General features: G+C 35.7%; 1 protein-coding gene across 2 annotated transcripts in view; it reads right to left on the reverse strand.

Moving 5' to 3' along the window:
* Positions 1-244: 244 nt before the first annotated feature.
* The window catches only part of LOC111020514 (ubiquitin-like protein 5), a 29,595-nt gene continuing 7,714 nt past the window's right edge, over positions 245-22,125 (reverse strand). The window contains exon 2 of one of the 2 annotated variants that reach the window (XM_022297201.2): positions 245-1,526. The gene's annotated coding sequence lies outside the window, so the exon portion shown is untranslated. Of the gene's footprint in view, positions 1,527-16,934; positions 17,277-22,125 lie in introns of those variants that run through there. The other variant, XM_088122080.1, reaches the window with a different exon arrangement.

Here is a 22,125-nt window from a genome sequence, read left to right on the forward strand (position 1 = left end):
AAAATTATATACAGAGTTTTGAAGTCCAATTTCATGGAACGTATTTATTGAATTAAAAAAAGATGGAACATCCCACTTTCAAAAAGTAGAGTCAAGCTTAGGAATGGCTTAATAGTTCTTACACCTTGATTTCAAAAATACCACTTGTTCTTGAAGATACGCAAAAAAACAAGGCTAAACTAAACTCAGTGAGAAGGGATCAAATCATTCAAAGATTTGTTTTTTTCCAAGACCAAACATAAAATATATTTTGGTCTATTGGTTGACTGGACTTAAAGAAATCTCTTTAAGTTGCCTACGTACCCTTAAAAAAAGGATCAAGTCATAACGTAGTTCTATAATTTTATTTTGTTTTTTTCTTTTTAATTTTTCAATTTTTAATCTCACACGAGTTAAATACCATGCAATTTCAACTCTTACGGTAAAAAAAAACATTTACATTGGAAGCATCTTTGTCTTTGACACTTATCTAACATTCTTCATTTGGATAAGTTTTTTACTTTTTAATATAGAGTTGCCTAGCAAGCCTTGTGCTCGTTTCCAAAGAGACCTTTATTGAACGACCCTCCTTTTCTTTTTGTAATCTTAGGATCTTAAACAAGTTCAAATCTTCCTCGAATGACCATTGATCGGAAGATGCCATTATCTATTGGAGTGCTAGCTCATTCTACTAAAGATAAGTTTCAGACTTCCTTTTTTAGAATAATTGATGAAGCTAAAGACTGCAATATGGATCAATTTCTCCTTTCAACGAGGTTGAAGATCAAGATTTTAGATTTTATCAAAAATTCTTCCTACCCACCTACCCTATGGTTCTGTGCAAAGGTCATCCAATTGATTGATTACTTCAATCTCTTTTATCTCGAATTGCATGATTTCTCAAATTTCTTGGATCAAGTTGGCATTACTTGTTCCTATGAAATATAGAGGAAACATCGAACGCTAAAGTTTCTTATTCTAAAAGAGCCAGAGGTTTCTAGGCTAGTGTCAGCTTAGTCTTTCAGTTCACTGGTTTGTTATATGATAGTGGTTCTTAGGAAGGGATCTACTCCATCCTCTTTTGTGATTCAGGATTGTTAGCCGACTTGTTGGTTTGTTTTTTTGTTTGCTTCTTCAGAGAGTTGTTTTAGTTATCCCGCATTGTCTGGTTGGTTGTTGATTCTCTCTTTATCCTTTTAGTGGTTGTATCTTTTCATCCATCAACGAAAAATTGTTTTTTGTAAAATATATAAATATATAGAGTTGCCTAGCATATTGAGTGTTTGATGATAGGTCTCCAAATTGCAAGAGATCATCTTGAAATAACTGAGTTTTCACTCTTAATTGAGTGCTTTAGACGTGTTATTTATAGCATTCCAATAATGGTAAGTAGAAAGTATCTTTATATTAAAAAGTAGTCTACTTTGCTCATAATACAACACTTATTCTTTCTTATTGATTTCTTGTCGTCTTGACCATGTTCTCCATAGTTGATTTACACAAACATACAGCTAGACCATCACATGTTGTTTGACCATGCAGATAACCTAAAACATAATAAGGTCTATATTAAGGCTCTAAACCCCATACGTCTTAATTTGTAACAATAATAAACGTAAATGAAGCAGGCATGTGTTTTAGAGGTTGGAGAGACTTGAAAGCATTAGAATCCTTTCTAATGCTTCAATAATAACTTGTTTAGTTGCATGGAGAATTAATCATTTGTGCTAAAAAAATGACAAATAGTTTTGTTCAAGCTCCAATATGATTATGAAGGTCACTTTTTTCTTATGGAATAACCTCAAAACATGTCTACTCAAACCTATTGTGGGGAACAACTTTTTTTTTTTATAAGAAACCGAACTTTTCATTGGAACAAATGAAAACAACTTTAAACTTCAGTTTCAAGTTGTTTCCAATTACCAATATACTCTAACTTTGAACATCAGTCAAAAGTATTTCCTTATAGCATTTGAACGCTAGTGAATCTTTTTAAGTACCAACATTTTTAAACATCTCAATGGAGAGAGTATTGTGTGTTGGTATCGATTGCATTTTCTACCACATCTTTAAACATCTCTTCAAGTACCATTAATTATCTATTCTGTATAGTCCTAAAATAAGAGACGACTTAAACATAGTTAACTACATTGAGCTACGATTGAATTGAATGAGTTATCACATCTTAAAGTTATTAAGACAAATAGCATGAAACAATTAAAATCTAATTGTGTTGTTGATAATCTTATAATGCAACCTTTTCCTAGTTATATTTGACAAAAAGCCTTAATTCACTACAGCACCATCTTGATTTTCAATCAAATTCACCAAATGGGCAACCATATGATCTTTTCTTCAGCTGCCTTATCAATATATTGATTTACTTATCCATCTCTACCATCCTCCATAATTCTACTTGCATCAACATCATAATCTATATGTATCCAGAATTTCAAACTTTTTCGAGATAATCTTAAGGTCAAAAGGTTACCTTAAAAATAACCCCAAATTCATTCATTATCATAACAATAACCCCATAATATATGTCTAACACTAAACAAGGCCCCTATTTGAGAGATGGTGGTGTCCCCTCTTTTACACTCCTCTTTGTAATATATCGTTTGAAAAGGGGGTTGGATTGCAACTAGATTACTAAAGGGAAAACGGAAAAGAAAATGTCTAAGTCTTCCTCTTGAGAATCCTTTAGTTACCCAGGGCATAAGGAACTTGGTCGCATTTTTCTGATGGCCTTTAAGTTGGAAATTGAAACTGAAATCTATTTGATATTTTAGGTAGACTTATTTCCCAAGAGAATAAAGAGGGATAGGTTAAAGGGATACAAAGTTAGTGGATACATCATCCTTTTAACTCGTTTAGTATACAAATGTAAAAGTTTTATTCTAAATTGAATAGAATCATCCATATCTTTTTGTTATTGTCAAAATATCAACAGTGATATGTGGCTCCCCAAGGTTAATAGATGGTCTTGGATGGTGTGGAGTGGCCTCTTTGCTCATTGCATACTAGGGATTATTATTTTTAGGACATAACCCAAGTTGGTCTCCTGGTTGGAACTTGTGGTTAAAAAAGCCTAGAAATGTCTCAGTTAAGTATTTCTTTCAATGGCAAACATTTTGATTCACTCAATTAGAAATTCTTCAGTGAAGGCTATTAAAAACAAACCAAGGCTACGCAGATTTTATGGAGGAATGGGTAAATAAAGAAAGAGAATCACATGTATATGTGTGTGTGTATATATAGTCTCTTGGCTAGAACTTTGACAAGCATATATTTTTGCAAAATAAATCACACGTATTTAGTATTTAGTTGTACTTAGTTGTACGACTGTTTTGAGGGTAGAAGGTGAGTTGGGCATTGAAAAGTTGGCTAACAAATCCTTGTCAAAGTTCTAGCCTAGAGACTCCAAAAGTGTTGCCCTTTTATCATCGATGACTCTCAAGCTGCTTTTGTAAAAGATAGACAAATTCTTAACCCAATTCTTGTTGCCTCTGAAGTGGTTGAGGAATGGAGAGCTGAGAATAAGGATGGTCTTCTCCTAAAGCTCGATTTTGAGAATGCGTATGACAAAGTTGACTGGAACTACATTAACAAAATTTTAGCTTTCAAAAGTTTTGGGGTGCGAAAACTTCTGGATAGGTATCCCACATCTGAACTGAATTCTTTCTGGTGTATATTGTGAAATGGTGGTGCTATAACAAATCCAGAGTACCTTAACTTGCGGTTGCCGCACAAAGAAAGCAGGTCACCTTAACCAGTCATACCCATTTATGGAGATTCAGGATCTGAAGCTCAAATTAAAGCCATGAAACAAGTAGCTACTCCTACTGCAGCAATGGTAGTGAAGAGCTTTCCTTTCCTAGGGCCAACCTAGAAAGAAAGATGGTCTCTTTCTTCCTTCTCCTATTCCTGGAGATACAGATTTTGTAGTCGAATCAATGCACCTCAACCTCTGCTGATCATAGCCGACAAAGATGCACCAACTAGCATAGCCGCCTTCTTCTCCAGCTTCGTCCGTAACTGCTCAGAACACATAGCAGACGCGGATGCACACCCGCACTTCGTCTGCCTCGTCAAGGGAACCCGGACCTGGAACAGCGTCTGAATCGACTGGCGATATCCCTGCTACTGATGATACCCCCCTGATGGATGCTGCAGGGTAAACAGGTTAATATAGATCTGCTATCTCGAGCCCTGTAACCTGGCTATGCTCTCTTTGCGTCTTAGTAGGAACTACAAACAGCTATCAAGACCGGATCAACTAGATGTTCTATGCTTTCAGATCAAATCATCCATTGGTAGCCCATTGTGGAGGGTGCAGAACGTGGCAGGGGCATTGGTGAGTCCAAAAGGCATAACCAAATCAAATGCCCCTTTATTAGTAAGGTTGCTTGCTCGTCACACAGGTCGTCTTTGGCTCGTCTCCTTCCGCGATACGCACTTGGTTCAGACAAGGGTCATGGATGAAAGGCTACTTCTCTTCTACAAATTTCTCCATCCTATAAATGGCAAGCTGAGAAGTAAGTTCTTCAATAGAATAAGAAATTGAAAGATTACGTTGAAATTGTTCATTTGAAAATTTCTCAGTTGTCGTCAGCTCGTGTTGTGAAGTGTTGGGTTAAGTCCGGCAATGAGCCCAACCCTCATGTTTAGTTGCCAACCATTAAGGTTAAAACCCTTAGTAGACTGCCGGATAGAGAGGTTTAAGGCAAGGGGAGGTCCCCCTTCCTTTTCACTTTTTTGGGGACTCTTTTAAATTGTACCATTCATTTTTTTTTGAAAAAGAAGTTTCATGAGGGGCGTGAATAATTGGGGAAAATGAAGTGCAAATCTCTCATCTTCAATACGCAAACAATACTTTTATTTTTTTGTCAAAACGCAAGAAGAGATATTCGTAGATGGTAGTCCTTTATCAATTTGATTCTTCAAAGGTCTCCCTTTGAATATTGGTAAGCCCTTTCAAGTGGGCATCAACACTCATAAGTGGGCATCAACACTCATACCCAACAGTTGCAACAGTGGGCCTCTCTTATCGGATGTCAAGTAAAAGGTCTACCTTTCAAAACTTTAGGGACTTCACTCAAAGGAAATTATCGGAAGGTTTCATACTGGACCCTATCATCAAAAAGTTCATCCTCAAAGACATTAAGTCAATTGGGATATTTCATCTCTGCCCAAGGCTCGTGGTGGTCTTGGTACAAGCAGCTTTTGAACAATGAAATGAAGCTCCTCCTTCACAAATGGTCATGAAAATTTTCAAACGAAAAGTGTGCTCAATGGAGAAGGACCATTGTCAGCATATATGGAGAAGATCCTTTGGGATGGTCGCCACCGAAAGGGAAATCCCTCGAAAGACCTTGGTTTGATATTGCAAAGTTGGGGGCTACTTTTCTGAGTTTTGTTCATTTTGAAGCTGGTAATGGTCAAAGAATCAGATTATGGAAAGATGTGTGGCTGAAAGACAAATCTCTCGTATCTTATTTTTCCAGACTTGTACAGTATCTCCCTTGAGATGCTACACTGGCCAGATGATCAATGTGATTGGAACTTGAGGTTTAGAAGCAAACTTCGTGATAGTGAAATGGACAGTATCCTTTCTTTAATGGGTTTACTGAGTTCTTCCGACAAGGCATTGGATATGGCAAAATTCTATGGGCTGTTGATAGCAAGGAGTCTTTCTCCACAAAGTCATTGTTCCTTAGACTCAGTTAAAAGGCCCCTGGATAATTTCTCCAAAGAAAGTCAGTTTTTTTTATAGATTTTAGCCTATCCAAGTCTCAACAACCACGATCCTACAAAAAGGAGCTTTCAAACTGGTGTGTTTCATCGATGGTGTGCTGTTTTCGCTACAAATTGCTGGAATCTATGAACTACAGTCTTCTTCACTACCCTATAACTTTGGATTTGTGGTCTTTTTTGTTTAGAGAATTCGATTACGCCTGTTGTTTGCCTAATGGGGTGGAAGTTTGACTTCTGGAGGCCCTCCATGGTGGTTTCTTCAAAGAAAAAGCCAATAAGTTCTTTGGGGTTGTGCAATTAGAGCCATTTTGTGGAGTATTTTGGAAAGAAAGAAATAGCCCCATTTTTAATAACATTATGATGAAAATGATTGGAAAGCTGTCCTCTATTTTTTTTTTTTTTTTTTTGTGGTAAGGCGGTGGCTCTCTCGTCCCCCGGCCTTAAGGTTGTCCTTTTTTCTCCATATATTTCTTCATTTCCTATCTAAAAAAAAGGAAAAAAAGGTTAGCTAACAAGAATATGAAGCTCCCAAATGGCCATGGCACTTTCCAATGTAAGTGATAGGCTGGAAGGGTCTTGAATCCATTTTTGGGAGAATATTTAGTTCAACAATGTCCCCTTTCAAGTGTGTTTCTCAAATTACACATTTTTCCTATTTCAGCATTCAAGATGTCTCCCTTCAATTGTGACCCCTCCTTTGAACTTTTTAAATAGGAATCTTTTAGAGTGTGAAATTGAAGATCTCTCCTTTCTTCCTGCTCACCTTCAAAGTTTTATGTTAACCTGGAATGCTAGAGACAAGTGTTTATGTTACATTGATCCATCAAATGTCTTTTCTTGAAAATATTTCTTCACTCGTCTTATTTCTTTAGCTATGAGAGGTCTTCCACTTTCTCTTTAAGGTTATGTTCATGAGATTGCTAGGTTAAATAAATTTTCTATTGTGTATCTTGATGTTAAATATAAGCACCACCAGAGATGAACACAGTTAAGTATTTGTAAGATAATTTTTCTATCCTAAGATCTAATCAAATCTTTATCTTTAACTTTAAAAGCTACATGTTCATGGTGTATAAATTGATATTTCTAGGATTAGTGGTAAATCCGAAAAGGACTAAAGTTGACCCTAGTACAACACTGCACAAAGGCTATTTTCTATTGTCCTACACCGATGATACTCCAAATCTCCATGATTTTATTATAGGAAACTTTAAGATTCTAAAGTATCCTTCTTGTTACTAAAAAAAAAAGGACCTCAGTAAAGTGAGGAACAACAAAACTGATGTAGTAGTTTGTTAGGTGTTTAAATGTTAGAGCTTCCACTGTATTTTAGCTTTAAGTATTTTGTTTTTAGAATTAGTTATGTTTTTTAGAATTAGTTAGGTTATTAGTTAGTTACTGTGGTTAACTTTAGTTACCATTATTGTAATTAAATCCCATTGGCCCATAAGCTAAGCCTATAAGTAAAAGCTAAGCTTCCCCTTTTGTACATTTTTTTATCATTAATAAAATAACCAGCATAAAGCTTTTTCTGCTCCACCAAAAACAATTTTCAATTGTCCAAAGATGAATTGCCTACTGATGAAAAAAGAAAAAGCACATACACACAATAAACTTGTACACTCTAGTTTGTGATCTAAAGTAGTGAAAACATCATTTATAGGGACATTCCTATAATGTTCTGATCTCCTTCTTTATGCCATTTCCATGGTTTTTGTACAAGCGTGTCATACCACATCTGTTCCGTTGTCATCTTTAGCATGAGGTTTCAGACACATATCTACCAATTCAATTAAATATTGTCTTGCAACACAAGTATCAAATATCTAACTCAAAAAGTTGAATTTTTTGCTAAATCAATTACAAAAGGAGAGATGTTAAGATTTATCTATTTATTCTGCATTATTTATTTTGACAAAAGAACACAATTTTTAAATATTCAACTTCATATAATCTTTCACTGAATCTACTAAGAATATTTGATAGGTCAAGCAACTTTTACTCTTTCCTTGCTAGTTGAAAGTCTCCTTCCTAACCCATTTGCATATTGTTCGATTCATTGTTATTTCCAATGGATATCAATGTATATTTCATCATCAATTCATATGCATTTGTCCTATGAGGCTACCTTAGTCCTTCCTTTTTTTTTTGATAGGACCTTAATCATTCCATTCATATTGATTCCTAAATTTCGTCTTCTCCACATCTCACTTTATTCCTTGGGGTTCTTTCCTTGTATAGCATTTATTCTTTGTTACTTAAGAGTTGTAATGCTCTCCTTGTCAGAATGAATCTAAAGAACTTTTGTGATTATTGTCACCATAGAGTATCAAAGCACTAGTTCCCAACCCTATTTCTTTTTCAACAAAAGGTGTTATCTTTCCTTGTACAACAATTATTCTTGATAAACAGGATTGTACCACTCTTGTGAGAATCAATCTAAAGAATTCTCTGCTTCTTTTTTTCCGCAAAATTTGTTCCAAAACATGATTCAAAGCACTTAGTTTCTTTGACGATAAATCAAAGCTTTGTGCGTTGAACACGGAGTGATGATTCAAAACGTAATTTTTTGAATTATCTTTGATCTACAAATGTCACGTATGTCCAAGAAAAATAAGTGGCATGACCAAAAGATCTATATGTCAAATGAGAGCAATGAGTAGCAGTAATCCAACAACAACTAATTTTTCAGAGGGCCACATTATGCTAATCACCAACCAGAAATTTAGTAGTAAGAACTATCTTCTATGGTCACAATCTATAATGACAGTGACACAAACCTCTACCCTAGCAAAGTTTTTTTTTCTCCTGATAAGAAACCTGAGTACCCTTGCAACTATAGCCTTGAAATTCAAAACTTTGGAAAAGTTTGGCACTCATGATGATGTAATCAGATAGCTTAACAATCAGAGTAGGTGAGAGTATGCAACAGAAAGAGAATATTGGGGCCACCCGAGAAATGTCCTCTAATCTAGAAAATATCTCAGAAGCCAAGTTGAGATACTTGTTACTAATTATTTTACACTCCTCACTTGTCACTAGCAACAACTAAGTTTATATGAAAATCATTGTGAGAGGATTCTCGTCATAAGGCCTCTCCATAAAACTCTCTTCCTTAATTGTTTGAGATCTTTATACTCCTAGTAATGAGAATTGAAACTCCAACACACCAAATTATGAGAAATAAATTAATCTAAACTTCTTGACATATTGGAAATTTTGCTCACAAGAAAAGAAAGAAATGAAGACTATGAACATTAAATCAGGTTATATGAAAGACATTTGTCGGGAAAACACACATCAAATCACATGATTAGAAGCTTACCAAAGGGCAACTACACTTAGTTACTGCGTTTAATTGATTTCATTCCCCAACCATTTTTCAAAGAGCTAGTTTGTCATCCACACCTCAAGGACGGATCCCAACCAAAGTTTCAAAGATGGAGGTCTCTCTCATTTCTTTTCTGTTTCTTTATTCTTGAGTTCGGTGGAGTTTAATCATGAAGACTACTTTAGAGTTCGGTTCTTGCAGCATGAAAAACAAGTAAGTACTTATCATCTAATTAATGGAGCCTAGGGTTTATCTTCTTTTCTCAAATATATTGCAATGGAAAATTGAGCTAGTTGGAATAAGCCTTGGTGGATACAGAAAAAGCCAAATAAAGATGGTAAGTTTGTAGAGAACATCAAAGTTGAATAACACAAGAGTCCAGAAGTGTATGATCGTACTCACTAGAGTTAACCAAGAGAGTGAGAGTGTTGAGAAATATTCTCATTTGATTGGGAAAAATACCATTATAGAAACTTTAAATAAGAGGATAAATACAGGGTATATATAGGTGCATCCAATTTTATATGAATAACTCGAAGAGATTTCTAGGTGGAGATTGAAAATCTACCTAGATAGGAGGTTGAAGCTCAAATCCAGAAGGTTAGGTGCACCAAACAGAATGCCATTGATGTTGTGGAGATGAAATCTCAAAAGCAGTTGTAGATAATCGTGGAACGTTGATTCATTATGATTGGAAAAAACATAAACATATAGTTGATTGTTTAAAAGCTTCTATTTAATTCATGGGAAGAAGTTATTTGTAAATAAGTCATTTTTCAACGTCGAACCAATGCAGCAAATGATTGATCCATCATATCATCCGAAGAAACGGAAAATCCCAAAATGTTCGAATTCACATCTAATAACATTGATTCAATTGGCACTCAAAACTCAAGTGACCTTTCTTCTTGCAAGACCAACACTCTATGTTTTGCAGGTCCTTCTGCACTCACTTTGTGCTTATTCTTTTTTTGAAACATATTCTTTTGTACAGCATTATTCTTATAAGACTGTTGTTCATTCATTCTCGTCCTGATCCACCATGAAATTTTCGAAATCTACAAAATAATTGACGAAGAGGGCTTCGTTTTTCTCACCATGTCAAATTGCTTTATCAATAATTCGGTGAATGGATTATGTTAAATTCGAGGTACATGTAGCAATCAAATGAAGGGGCAGAGTCATAAATTTTCTAACGGACAAAAGTAAATTAGAAAAAGGTACAAGTACTTTATATATTTATATATACTTTTTCTAACCAAAGATTTCACAAAACCACAGCTACAGCAAAGTTCCAAAGAGTTTTTTTCATATTTTTGAAATAGCCCACCAACAAGGCCTTGTGAACAAGGTTAATTTCTTAGGGCATTCGAGGTTAATTTCTAAGCACTTGTGAGCGATAGGACATTGGAGGAAAAGATGATCTAGAGACTCTACTTCTCTTGGGTGGAAGGAGCAAATGGAGGGGAATGAGACCACATTTGCACTTCTTCTAAAGAGACCAGCTTATATATACTTTTTGATTCATGATGGAGTAAGAGGGAGGCAATAGCTCCCCTACCTTTTTCGCTCCACCTTGGTTCTTCAAGACTTCTTCACAAACTTAAGATGTTCATGGTTTTTTCTATAAAGCAAGAAAAATCAAGACAACCTTGTCTTTTATGAGAACCTCCTACCATTAGATGATGCATGTATGGGAGGACGAACCAAAGAAGTAATGTCAGTTGATCATTGTCAAATCGACTGCAATCTTTTTTTGGGGAAGTCATCTTATTATGAAAATGTGAATCTTGCTTCGACAAACATGGTAGTAATTGGAAATTCAATAGAAAACTAAATAGTCTAAAAACTAGAAGTCAGAGGAATGTTGTCACTAACGTCTCTTCAAGATCCATTATTTGAAAATATTGAAGAAAAATATTAGGATTGAAAATTTTAAACAAGGAACATCAAGCAACAATCAAGTATGAGAGACCTTTGTAGAAAGTGATCCTATAGTATGCCATGGGCCTTATTTGAAAGGTACTGTTCGTCGCAATACAATAACTGTACTAGGAGTAAAATATTGGAATTCTTGGAAAACTTAAGGATGTCATTCTGCCTTACCTCTGGCTATAGGAAGGAATAAACCAAATCAATGAATTGAAAAATTTTAAATCTGACCAAGAAAATCTATCAACGGTGTTGCATTTACCTCTCAATGAAACTTTTATCTTGGACTTCAGTAAAAGAATAATAGCCAAAGAGGTAATTACAACAACAATCAAATATTGTGCCATTTTTCAACAAATTGAGAAGATGGATATGAGATTAAATAAAACCTCTTTGGTTTTCAAATATCTTCATAATACAATACAAATAAAAATAGTTAGGGGAATAGCATTGGATTCCTTCATAATTATTGCTGTCCTTTGTGCATCGAGAAAGGTTTCATCGCTAATATGAAAAATTAAATAGTAGTAAAAGAGCACAAAGTATTAGAATTATTTGACTGGAAATTCCTTTTATAAAAGAGAATTTTCTTGGTTTATATGAGGGAAGAACAAATCCATTAATTGTTATACATACTCTTTGACTCAAATGATTCTGCCTCATGCTTCAAAGATTAAATGGCTTTAAAAGAATCAAGAATGACTTCAAATCAATACCTCATAATGGCTCAAGGAAGGTGATGAAAATTCGAACTTTTTTCATAGATGTTCAAACTTTTTTCATAGATGGACCTCGGCTAGAAAGTCTAAAATTGTTACATCCATGTTAGAAAAAGATAGTGGAGAGCTACTTTCTATAGAGGATGAGATTGTCCCCGAGATTATTGGTTTCTATGAACGTCTATATAGAGAGACTTCGGGACCTCGCTTTCTTATTGAAGATGTTCAATGGAACGGCCTTGAGAAGGGATGGTCAACATGGCTAGAAAGGCCTTTTGAAATAGAGGAAATTCAGCAGGCTATTTTTGGTCTTGGAAATTTGAAATCCCCAGGTCCAGATGGCTTCCCAAATGAGTTCTTTAAAAAGTCGTGGAACACTCCTAAACAAGATTTATTGGGTGTGTTCCAAGATTTTTTTAGAAATGGGATTGTAAACCGATGCACAAACGAAACTTATATTTGTTTGATTCCAAAGAAGAAGAAGGCTATGAAAGTTGGAGAGTACAGGCCCATTAGTTTGGTGACTTCTTTGTACAAGATTATCTCTAAGGTTATTGCGGAAAGGTTGAAGAAAGTTCTACCAAAGATAATTCACGATGAACAATCAACTTTTATTGAAGGGTGGCAAATCATTGATGCCATCTTTATTGCTTCAGAGGCAGTTGGGGACTGGGAGATGAGAAACAAGTCAGGTTTTGTGTTAAAGCTGGATTATGAGAAGGCTTATGATAAAGTGGATTGGAATTATTTGGAAGCGATCGTGATTCAGAAGGGCTTCGGTTCCAGATGGAGGAAATGGATAATGGGTTGTTAAACCTCTACAAACTTCTCTGTTCTCATAAACGACCGGCCCCGTGGGAAAATCTTTGCCAAAAGGTTTGAGGCAAGAGGATCCTCTCTCCCCAAAAGCAGATTGGTTCATTTTTGTAGTCAAAGAAGATTGATAAAAGGTTTTGATGTTGGTAGACAGGAGGTGGAAGTTTCTCATTTCCAATACGCCATTAATACGATGATTTTTTGCCCAAATGATCCAGACATGCTGGATAATTGGTGGATGATTTTAGACATTTTTCTCAATGCTTCGGGGCTGTCTCTGAATTTATCAAAAACTGCCATTATAGGAATTCACGTAGAAAAGGATTTGCTCCAAGAAAATGCTACGAGGCTGGGATGTAAAGTGGAAAGGCTCCCTTTTTCTTATTGGGAATTCCTTTAGGGGGCAACTATAATAAAAAAGCTCTTTGGAACCCTCTGATTGACAAAGTTAAACAATAGATTGACAAATGGAATAACCTTTTCCTCTCTAAAGGTGGTAAACTTACTCTCGCACAATTCGTGATCACAAGTCTTCCTCTCTATTTCTTCTCGGTCTTAAAGGCTCCCTCGAAGGTTGTGAACGAAATTGAGAAGCTGACCCACAATTTCTTTTGGAAAGGAGGAGGACTAGTGGCCCGATTACTCACCTTGTGAGTTGGGGGAAGACTGCACTTCCGATGCAATACGGAGGTCTCCATATAGGGGCCTTACACCAGAAGAACAACAGTTTACTCCTCAAATGGCTTTGGAGATTCACCCAAGAAAGGAATGCGCTGTGGAGAAAGGTCATTGGTAGTATCTATGGTGAAGATCCTCATGGGTGGAATTCTCTTCCCCTAAAGGTTGTGCCAAAGGAAGACCTTGGTTCGACATCTTTAAAAATAGTTCGTTCTTCACCAAATTCCTTGAGTTCAAGATAAGTAAATGGAGCCGGATCAAATTTTGGTCGGACACATGGATTTGGAATGATTCCCTACAAAAAATGTTCCTAACTATGTTCAATCTTTCTACAAAAATGGAGGCAACAATTTCGGCGTATTGGAACGCTAACGAGAATGATTGGGTCCTAGGTTTGCTTAGAGGCCTTTTTGATTGGGAGGTGGAAAGCTGGTTGTGGCTTATTCAAGCTGGTTGGTGAGATTGGGGGAGGGAGAGGATCGGGTTTTGTGGTCCCTTGGAGGTAAGGGACATTTATCTACTCGCTTGGCTTTTTTTAAGATGGTGGATTGTAGACCCTTCTTAAGTTCTCCTCTCATCTCGACAATATGGAAATTTAAGGTCTCAAAGAAGATCAAAGTCTTTCTTTGATCTCTAGCTCATAGAAGCAGTGTTTTCGAGGCGCAAGGCGCACCTCAAGGCGACAAGCCCTTAGATCGCCTTAAGGCGAGAGGCGATAAAAAGGCGACGCCTGAGTGAAGCAAGGCACACCTTTATTTATATATATATATATATATATATATATATATAAAATTCCAAAGTTATAATAGATTAAATAAGATTAAACAGTAAATATATCAAGTAAAATAAAGAAACGTGTTTTAAAACATTAAAACATTAAAAAAATAATTTAATATTTAAATAAAAGTTCACTTAAATTAACAAATAAAAATTTTAATAATTTAATATTTAAATAAAAGTTCACTTAAATTAAAAAATAAAAATTTTAAAAGTTTTTATATCGTAAAACGCAATGGCAATAACCCATTTAAGCTGCCATCTGTTTGTTAGTCACCATGCATGGCACTAGCACTAAATGTTCTTGAAAATAATACCATGCATGACCCTCATTTAATGCTTCTTGAAAATGTAAGTCTGGCTTTTGCTTTTCTCCCACTTTTCTTATTTTTCTTCTCTTTGCATCTGAATCTTCTTCTTCCTAATTTCGACACTTCTTTTTCCTTCCACTCTTCTACTTTTCATTCTTCTTTCTTCGACCTTTCATTCTCCTTCCATCCTAATGTTTTTCCTTTTAATTTTGACGATCGACAGAGGCAAATAGTTGCCGGCAAAGACAAAGAAGAAGCTGTCAAGGAGAATTTGGATAATTTTTAGGGTTTTTCATTTGAGGTGAGCTTGTTGTGCGCCCGCCTTCAACAAGGCGATCACCTTGCCTTAGGCGAGAGGCGAGCAAAGGCGCGCCGAGGCGCGCCAAGGCGAGCGCTCGGTTGAAGGCGCTCGCCTGGGCACGTTGCAAGGCGCACCTGGGCGAAATCGCCTCGCCTCGCTTGAGGCGAGCGCCCGGGTGCGCCTCGAAATCACTGCATAGAAGTCTTAACACCCTTGAGAGGCTTCAGAGAAAATACAAAAATTGGGTTTTATCCCCTTCGGTGTGCTCCTTTTTTCTGATGCACAGTGAAAGCTTAGACCATATGTTTTTGTATTCCCCTTTGCGACCAAGAGCTGGCTTTTCCTCTTGGATTCTTTTGATATTTCTATATGCTTTCCTAAAAAGATTGACGACAGGATGGACGAGGTTCTTTTTGGGTGGATTCTCCCTAAGAAGACCACTTTTGTTTGGAGATGTGCTTCAAGAGCTCTACTTTGGAATATTTGGCTTGAAAGAAATTCTCGCGTTTTCGAAGATAAGTCCTCTACTATTGATATTTTTTTGTAGGAATGTACAACACACGGCCTCTTGTGGTGTATCAAATATAGTAAACTCTTTTGTAACTACCACCTTTCCATGATTATGCACAATTGTAAAGCGGTTGTTTAGTTTTTGGTGGATAATCTCTACCCCAGCCTTTAAGCTGTACCTTTTTTCGGTTTATCAATACAAACTTGTTTCTTATCTAAAAAAAACTTGGAAAACAAGAAAGCTTGTTTGGTGTCCATTTCCTTTTCATTTGTTAACTCATGGCTACCATGCTAAAAAATGGCGGGAATGGTAAGAAAAATAAATTCAAGACTTCTCGAACACTTGGGTTGGATTTAAAATCTTAATAATTTTAATCACATTCCATCCAAAGAACAGATTGAGGAACCTGTTTTTGACAAGGAAAATAGCCTTTCTCACGGGATTATCAACTCAACAAATGAGTTCAACAACAAACAATCTACCCCAATTGAAGAGATAGATTCAGATTCATATTTCATAATAAGCATCAGTAGCCTTGAAATCGAGATTTACTCCTCTAAAGCAAAAGATGATAATGAAGCAGTGAACGAAATCTCCTTCGAGGAAGATCTCTGTTCATTATTTCAAGAAGTCGCCCAATGAGAAGGAAAACATCAAAGTCTTCGCAACCTACTCAGCTAGACAAACATCCTGACCCTTCATCTTCCAATGATTTTCAAAATTCTCCCCTTTTATTCAAGTTTGTGGATTAGAAGTTTTTGAAATCAAACCAAACATTAAAACCCAGATATCCTTTTTAATGAAGTTTATTCAAGGATTTCAAGAGTTTCGGACATTTGTGAAACCACATCAGTGAAGAAATTCCTCCACTGTTTTGGTCTTATTCAAGAATCTAAGCTTGAGAAAGTTGAGAAAAATGCAGTTATAGTCAATATGGAGTCCAGAAGTCATTGTTTGAGCTGAAACAGATTTCATTCGCAAGTACGGTGGGCAAGCAAGCCCTAAAGTAAGGAAAGGGAAGGAAAGGGCCGCGAGTGAGGCTGGAGAACGAGTCAGGGTCCCCTCGACTTTGCATCATCAAGTCGACGCTCCGATTTCCCTTTGCTTTCTTTATTACTTATCGCACGTGCCCATTCTCAACGTCACTTTTCTCCTCCAGCATTATGAAAGTAGAATTAGTATTCTTGAAGCACTAAATGGAATGAAAGCATCATTGAAAGGTTTTATCTTTGATCCATTCCTACATTGGAGGAGAATATATTTCTTTGGTTTCTGATCGATTTCTAGAAGGAAGTTAACCTAGAGAGATGAAATGCTCCAACAAAATCATTGCTATCCTGGGAACACAAAAGTTCAAATTTGAAGAGTTATTGTTTTTCACTCCAATCGACAACACTTGGCAATGACCCATTAAAATTCCATCAATTTTTTAAAGTTTATATCAGCCATTTGGGAGAAGAATCGTTAAGGAAGATTTTCAGAGGGCATATCCGTTCAACAAGATAGCTTGATGCATTCTTTAATGCTTGTTGAAGCTCTTATAAGTGTTTTGCTCTTCATTACTTATCTTCTTGAAAATTGTAGTTTATTGTTTGTTTTTGGTTTTCTATTAACTCCTCTTGGAGTTTGTATTGTGAACTTTTTCTTTCTGTTACTTTATCAATGAAAAGTTTGTTTCTTGTTAAAAAAAATGAATGAAGTTCCAAATATAAAAGAGTTGTCTACCCAAAAAAGATCAGAGAGGATTTTCAAATCTGGACTCAAAAAGAGGCAAAAAGTTTCTTCGAGATTAGTTTACTGAGGAAAATTGAAGCAGGAAACACTTTTGACTAACATAGCATTCAAGGCAAAAATTGATTCTGAAAATGTAAGATATAGTGGCTTCAAAAGAGAGTCATGAAAACTTCGTCCCATCTTTTCACTCAAGTTTCCAACCATCATCACATACTTAAGTTGAGGATTACTTCCCGTAAGAGGTCTCCAAACCTGTGGTTTTATCATTCCAAGTAGCCATCGTGTTTATGAAGTCGTAGTGTGCACGAGAGAGATGGGAGACTCCCATGTACCACTTCAGGGGATTGTATGAGTCAATGACAATGATGAACACAATATCATGATCTACAATAGGAACATTTCCCTCCACGTACCTCTTTTTGGGGAATGTCTGAGTTGGAGACAATGAAAACACGATATCATGATCTAAAATGAGGAACATTTCCCGTATATGTCAGTCTAATAATAGTACTCACTAGTAAGCCCGCAATCTTTGTTAATTTCATACATAAATTTCTTACTCAAGAAAGGAAAAAATATATTGTAAAGAGTCAACGTAGTTGTTGATACAGAAATTGAAAGAAAGATAGTTGGCATATATTTTGTGCATGTTAGTACTAGTTCTTTATTTGAAATTAAGGCCAAAAGGCTAAAAGGGATATACTTTTGTAATACTCAACAATTATTGTTGCCAAATGCCAAGAAAATTGCAGGCATGAAAATAATTGCAAGGACAACAAAGGGTTGAGAGACTTTCAGAGAAGATTATTGGTAAGAAGACTCCTAACTCTCATTGCTCATATTTTGTAATGCATCAAGAATCAAAGCTTGACAAGGTTGTTTAGAAGATTAATCAAATATCTATGGAGTTCTAAAGAAACTGGATGGTGGAATCATGAGAAAGGTCCGGCAGCATGCTTATTCTTTGGGATGAGAATATAATGTGTTAGTGAAGTGGTGAAAGGTGGTTATTCTTTATCTATCAAGATCTCTTTTCTAAGCAACAAAGAGGTATGGATTTCTAATGTATATAGTCTAACTTATTCTAGAGAAAGAAAGCATCTATTGAACAAATTAAAGTCCCTAAATTATTATACCGACTCCCCTTAATGTATTGGAGGGAATTTCCAATATTATTTCTTCGGTCATGGGAGCAATCTACTGTTGGGACAAGAACTCACAGCATGAAGAATTTTAATAGAATTATTGAAGAACTTGAACTTTAGGAATTCCACTTCCTACTATATTGTTTCTTTATTTCGAAGTGGTGTTTAGAAGATCTGAAGGGTATTGGAGCAGCGTATCCTGCTCAAGTCCTCTTGGCTTTTTCTTCCAAAGTTTGATCCTCAGGACAGTGGATTAGGAAAGCTGGTTACATTTTGATGGTTTTGGTCTTTTCAATTTTAGCTATTTTAATTTTTGGGGTTTTTATTTTATTTATTAGGTTGCTTGTTCTTTTCACTTCTTTGAGAGTCTGTATTATTGAAAAAGAAAGGATCTGGAAGGAGTAAATCAAGTGGGTGGACCAGGTGCTTTCAACAAACAAAAGTTATAGAAAGAATCTAGACAAGGCGATCCTATCTTATCCCTTCAGCACTATTACACACAACAAGCTCATTTGCCTCGTTTATTTCACACAACAAGCTCATCTGCCTCGTTCTATTTCTGAATTGCAAGTACATCGCGCACCAGGGTTTCCATCCTTATGATCCCTACTTCTCTAGTGAAGGTCTCAAAGGGAAGGGAGTACTTCTCTACCAAGATCAAGTGAGAACCTAGAGCCAAACCCCCATGTTGAGCCCTAGTTTATTTGATCTGTTCCAAAACTTCATATTTTGATAATTCTCTAAGACGCGTGCTTAACATTGAATTGTAAAAATAAATTCTACAACAATAGTAGGTGAGACTCTTTGATAACATTCACTTTTCCAAGAATAGAAAGTAACAAATCATAAGAAAAGCATTATTCACAAAGGTTGGGAGCCAAGTTCTACCATAAGCATACATAAGGAACATACTTCTCAGGAAAGGTCACAAGACCTAAGATTCTTTCCTTCTACCTAGCAATCATCTTCTTACTTATCTTGCTTGATGAAGGATAACAGAAAGAAAGAGGTCGGCCCTTTTTGCCTAGGGAGCATCATCTTAATAGACGAAGAGAGAATCTTCCATCTAAACATGAACCGTCTCCAATATTTCCTTGGTTTGGTGATGTCAACACCTGATCAGACATTCCTTCCGGATATGTGTCAGAAAACCTTATTGACAAAGGTACAGGTGAATAATTAATTCAAGGCTAAAATAAGGCAAACTCGTGTTCCTCACTTCAAATCCCTATATATTATTTTATTTCTGAAGAACAATGGTTGGATTTTAAAGACTCTTGCAGACGCTATAGAAGCTCTAAAAGTTGCTTTCACTCGATGTGAGTTGGGAAAATTAGTTTTCAGCTATTAATATGAATTTTAACAAGTGGATCAATTTTTTAAGAGTTTTTCGAGTTTCCCACTTAGGAGAAATTCAAGAAACGACATCCTATTACTGAAAAGATGATGAAGAAATTGGATGGATGAAGAAAATTATTATTTACCTGGGAAGAAATTTAACCTTTTGCAAGTCAATAATCACAAATATTCCAATTATATTATAGGTCTGCAAAATTACCTTATATTTTTCTCATGCCGAAGAATGAAGTCCATGAGATTGAATGAGATGGTAAACTTCTTTTGAGAAGAAAATAAGAGAAAAAATTGAAGCATCCAATAGATGATATCTCAGGAAGGAAATTGAAGACTTTGAGTTTCCATAGTTTCCCAGAAGATTTATCTATAAATAAAAAGGGACAAGAATGTAAAAATTAAAACCTTCAAGTGTCTTCTTAATTATATGTTCTTAGTTGATGAAATTATTGGCATTCCTCTGGTACCTTTGTACAAAGCTTCTTGGAAGTCTAGAGTCCCAAGAAAGTCCATGAAACTGTAGAGATTTCGCTCAATGGTGGTTCAATAACAGTTGAAAATTTACCAATATCTTTGCTTGCTCTACAACTGTCAGTATTTTACGTTTGAAACGTAGCTTATTTCCAAAATGTTAGCAACACACTCGTGTGGTGTCCCTCAAGGTTCTTGGTATTTTGTTAATGTTCCAAAAAAATATAGTAGAAGTACAAAAGCAAACTTGAACTGATTTGGGCGGTTACAAATTTTATTTCATAAATTAAATTGAGAAGAACCAATGCATTGTTAAGACTAATCTTTTGAATGGTTTGAAACTTGAGATCTAGCTAAACACAAGGCTTCATCATGGTGTGTCCTATCCTCTTCAAGTAATTTCTCCTCATAAAAGTAGGTTGAGATTTGGGGCTTTTATGCAAGAAGTTCTATTTTTTACTGTACTCAATTTGAGAGAGGCTCTTTCTTGAGAAACTTCTGTATGGTAAGTTTTCAATTAACATCAGAAAGTTAGCTTGTCTGTCAAAGAAGAATGAATGACACCAATGTTTACCACGTTCCTAACCTAAGATGCAACCCTCTGCGACTCTACCGAGACATAAACCAGCCCCAATATTCCTTGGCGATATGTCAAATAACCTTAATGACTGATGAATGCTTAATTGAAGGCTTGGGAAAGGCAAATTCATGTCCTCACTTGTAATTCCTAAACGTTATTATTTAATTTTCCAAAGACAATGATTGGATGTTAGGGGTATGGCATCCTATTATTGTAAAGGTATTTGAAGAAATTGGATGGATGAACAAATTATTATTCGTCTAGGCAACTCAATAATCTCAAATGTTACAGTTTCATTATATATCAACTTCTCTCCTGCCAAATAATGAAATCCATGAAATTGGGAAAGTTGAGAAACTTCTTATGAGAAGAGAAACGAGAGAAAAGTGAAGCATCTAATTAATTACAATATAGTTTCAATGCCCGGAAAAGTATGGAAGTTCCGGAAATTGGGAACTGAAAGAAAAATAGCTAAATAAGATCAGTGATCCTTTTCAAAACACGATAAACTTTGGAATAAAGTGGTTCGTTAGTATTTATGGTAAGTCCTCAAAAACTACACAAAAAATAGGAGGTAGAAGAACAAGACCTTATTTCTGGATAATGGGAGATAGCAAGGCATTTTTTTTCTAAAGTTAGGCAATCATGCATTGTTCTCCAGATTTCAGAATCTTTTGGGCGTGGTTTCCAACATCGACTCTTCCATTCATGAGGCTCGGGATAAAACCAAAAATTCAGCACATAATCTTAGGAAGGAAATCGAAGGCTTGAGTTCCTTTCTTTACTAGAAGGTTTTTCCATCAATAAAAGCAGGGACAAAAAATGTGGAATTTGGAACCTCCAAGTGACTTCTAGCTTCTCGGAGTGACCCAAGATCACAAATGAAATTATCTGATCATGCTGAATGGTGGTTCGAGCTCAGTTGAAAATTCACAGAATAAAACGTCTTTCTTGCTCTACATCCGACTGTTTAAAATATAGTAAGGATCAATGATTATGAATGCATCCTATTTCACTACTCTTATTTCCAAAAATATTAGTAACACAACCATGTATAGTGTTTCCTTTAAATTTCTTGGAATCTTGTTGATGCTCCAAAAACAAGTACAACAGCAAGGTTAAATTGGTTTGGGTGGTTTAAGATTTTAATACAAAGTTTTGATTGAAAATTCTCTGCCAAAATTTCGGGTTTCATTTAATAGGTTACTCCTTTCTTTACACCTCCAATCAAGAACCTCTTATTTACACAAAAGGAAACGAGACACCTTGAGAACAATCCTACATCCAAGTTCTAACAGTATCCTCGACTAGCCCCGCAACCCAGAAGTTGAAGATGCTCTACAAGAATAATAAGCACTCGTCCAAATGTAACTAATGATCTTAAATTACTTATGGTTCAAGAACAAAAAAGTATACGAACTTCAACAAAAAAACTATATAAAATTATCTTCCCAATAAAAATCTCACCTAATTGAATACTTTGACCCTCAAGTTATTTGCTTACAAATTCAAACATCATTGGTAAGGAGCTACGAAAGCCTAACGAGGTAAAACGTAGGATGGAAATAAAAGCTCTAGGAAAGAAGAAAATCTTTAGATTTGAAGCAAGCCGTCTAGTGAAAATTTCAACGAGCATTTTGAAAAATAATTTTGACTTGAAGGAGAAGGAAAATTATGATCTAACATGTAAACTGAAAAATATTGGAACGGATAGAAGGAACCCTATAAGA

This window comes from Momordica charantia (assembly GCF_013281855.1).
Source record: "Momordica charantia cultivar OHB3-1 chromosome 3 unlocalized genomic scaffold, Mcharantia_2.0 BLBB01000003.1, whole genome shotgun sequence".
NCBI lineage: Eukaryota > Viridiplantae > Streptophyta > Magnoliopsida > Cucurbitales > Cucurbitaceae > Momordica > Momordica charantia.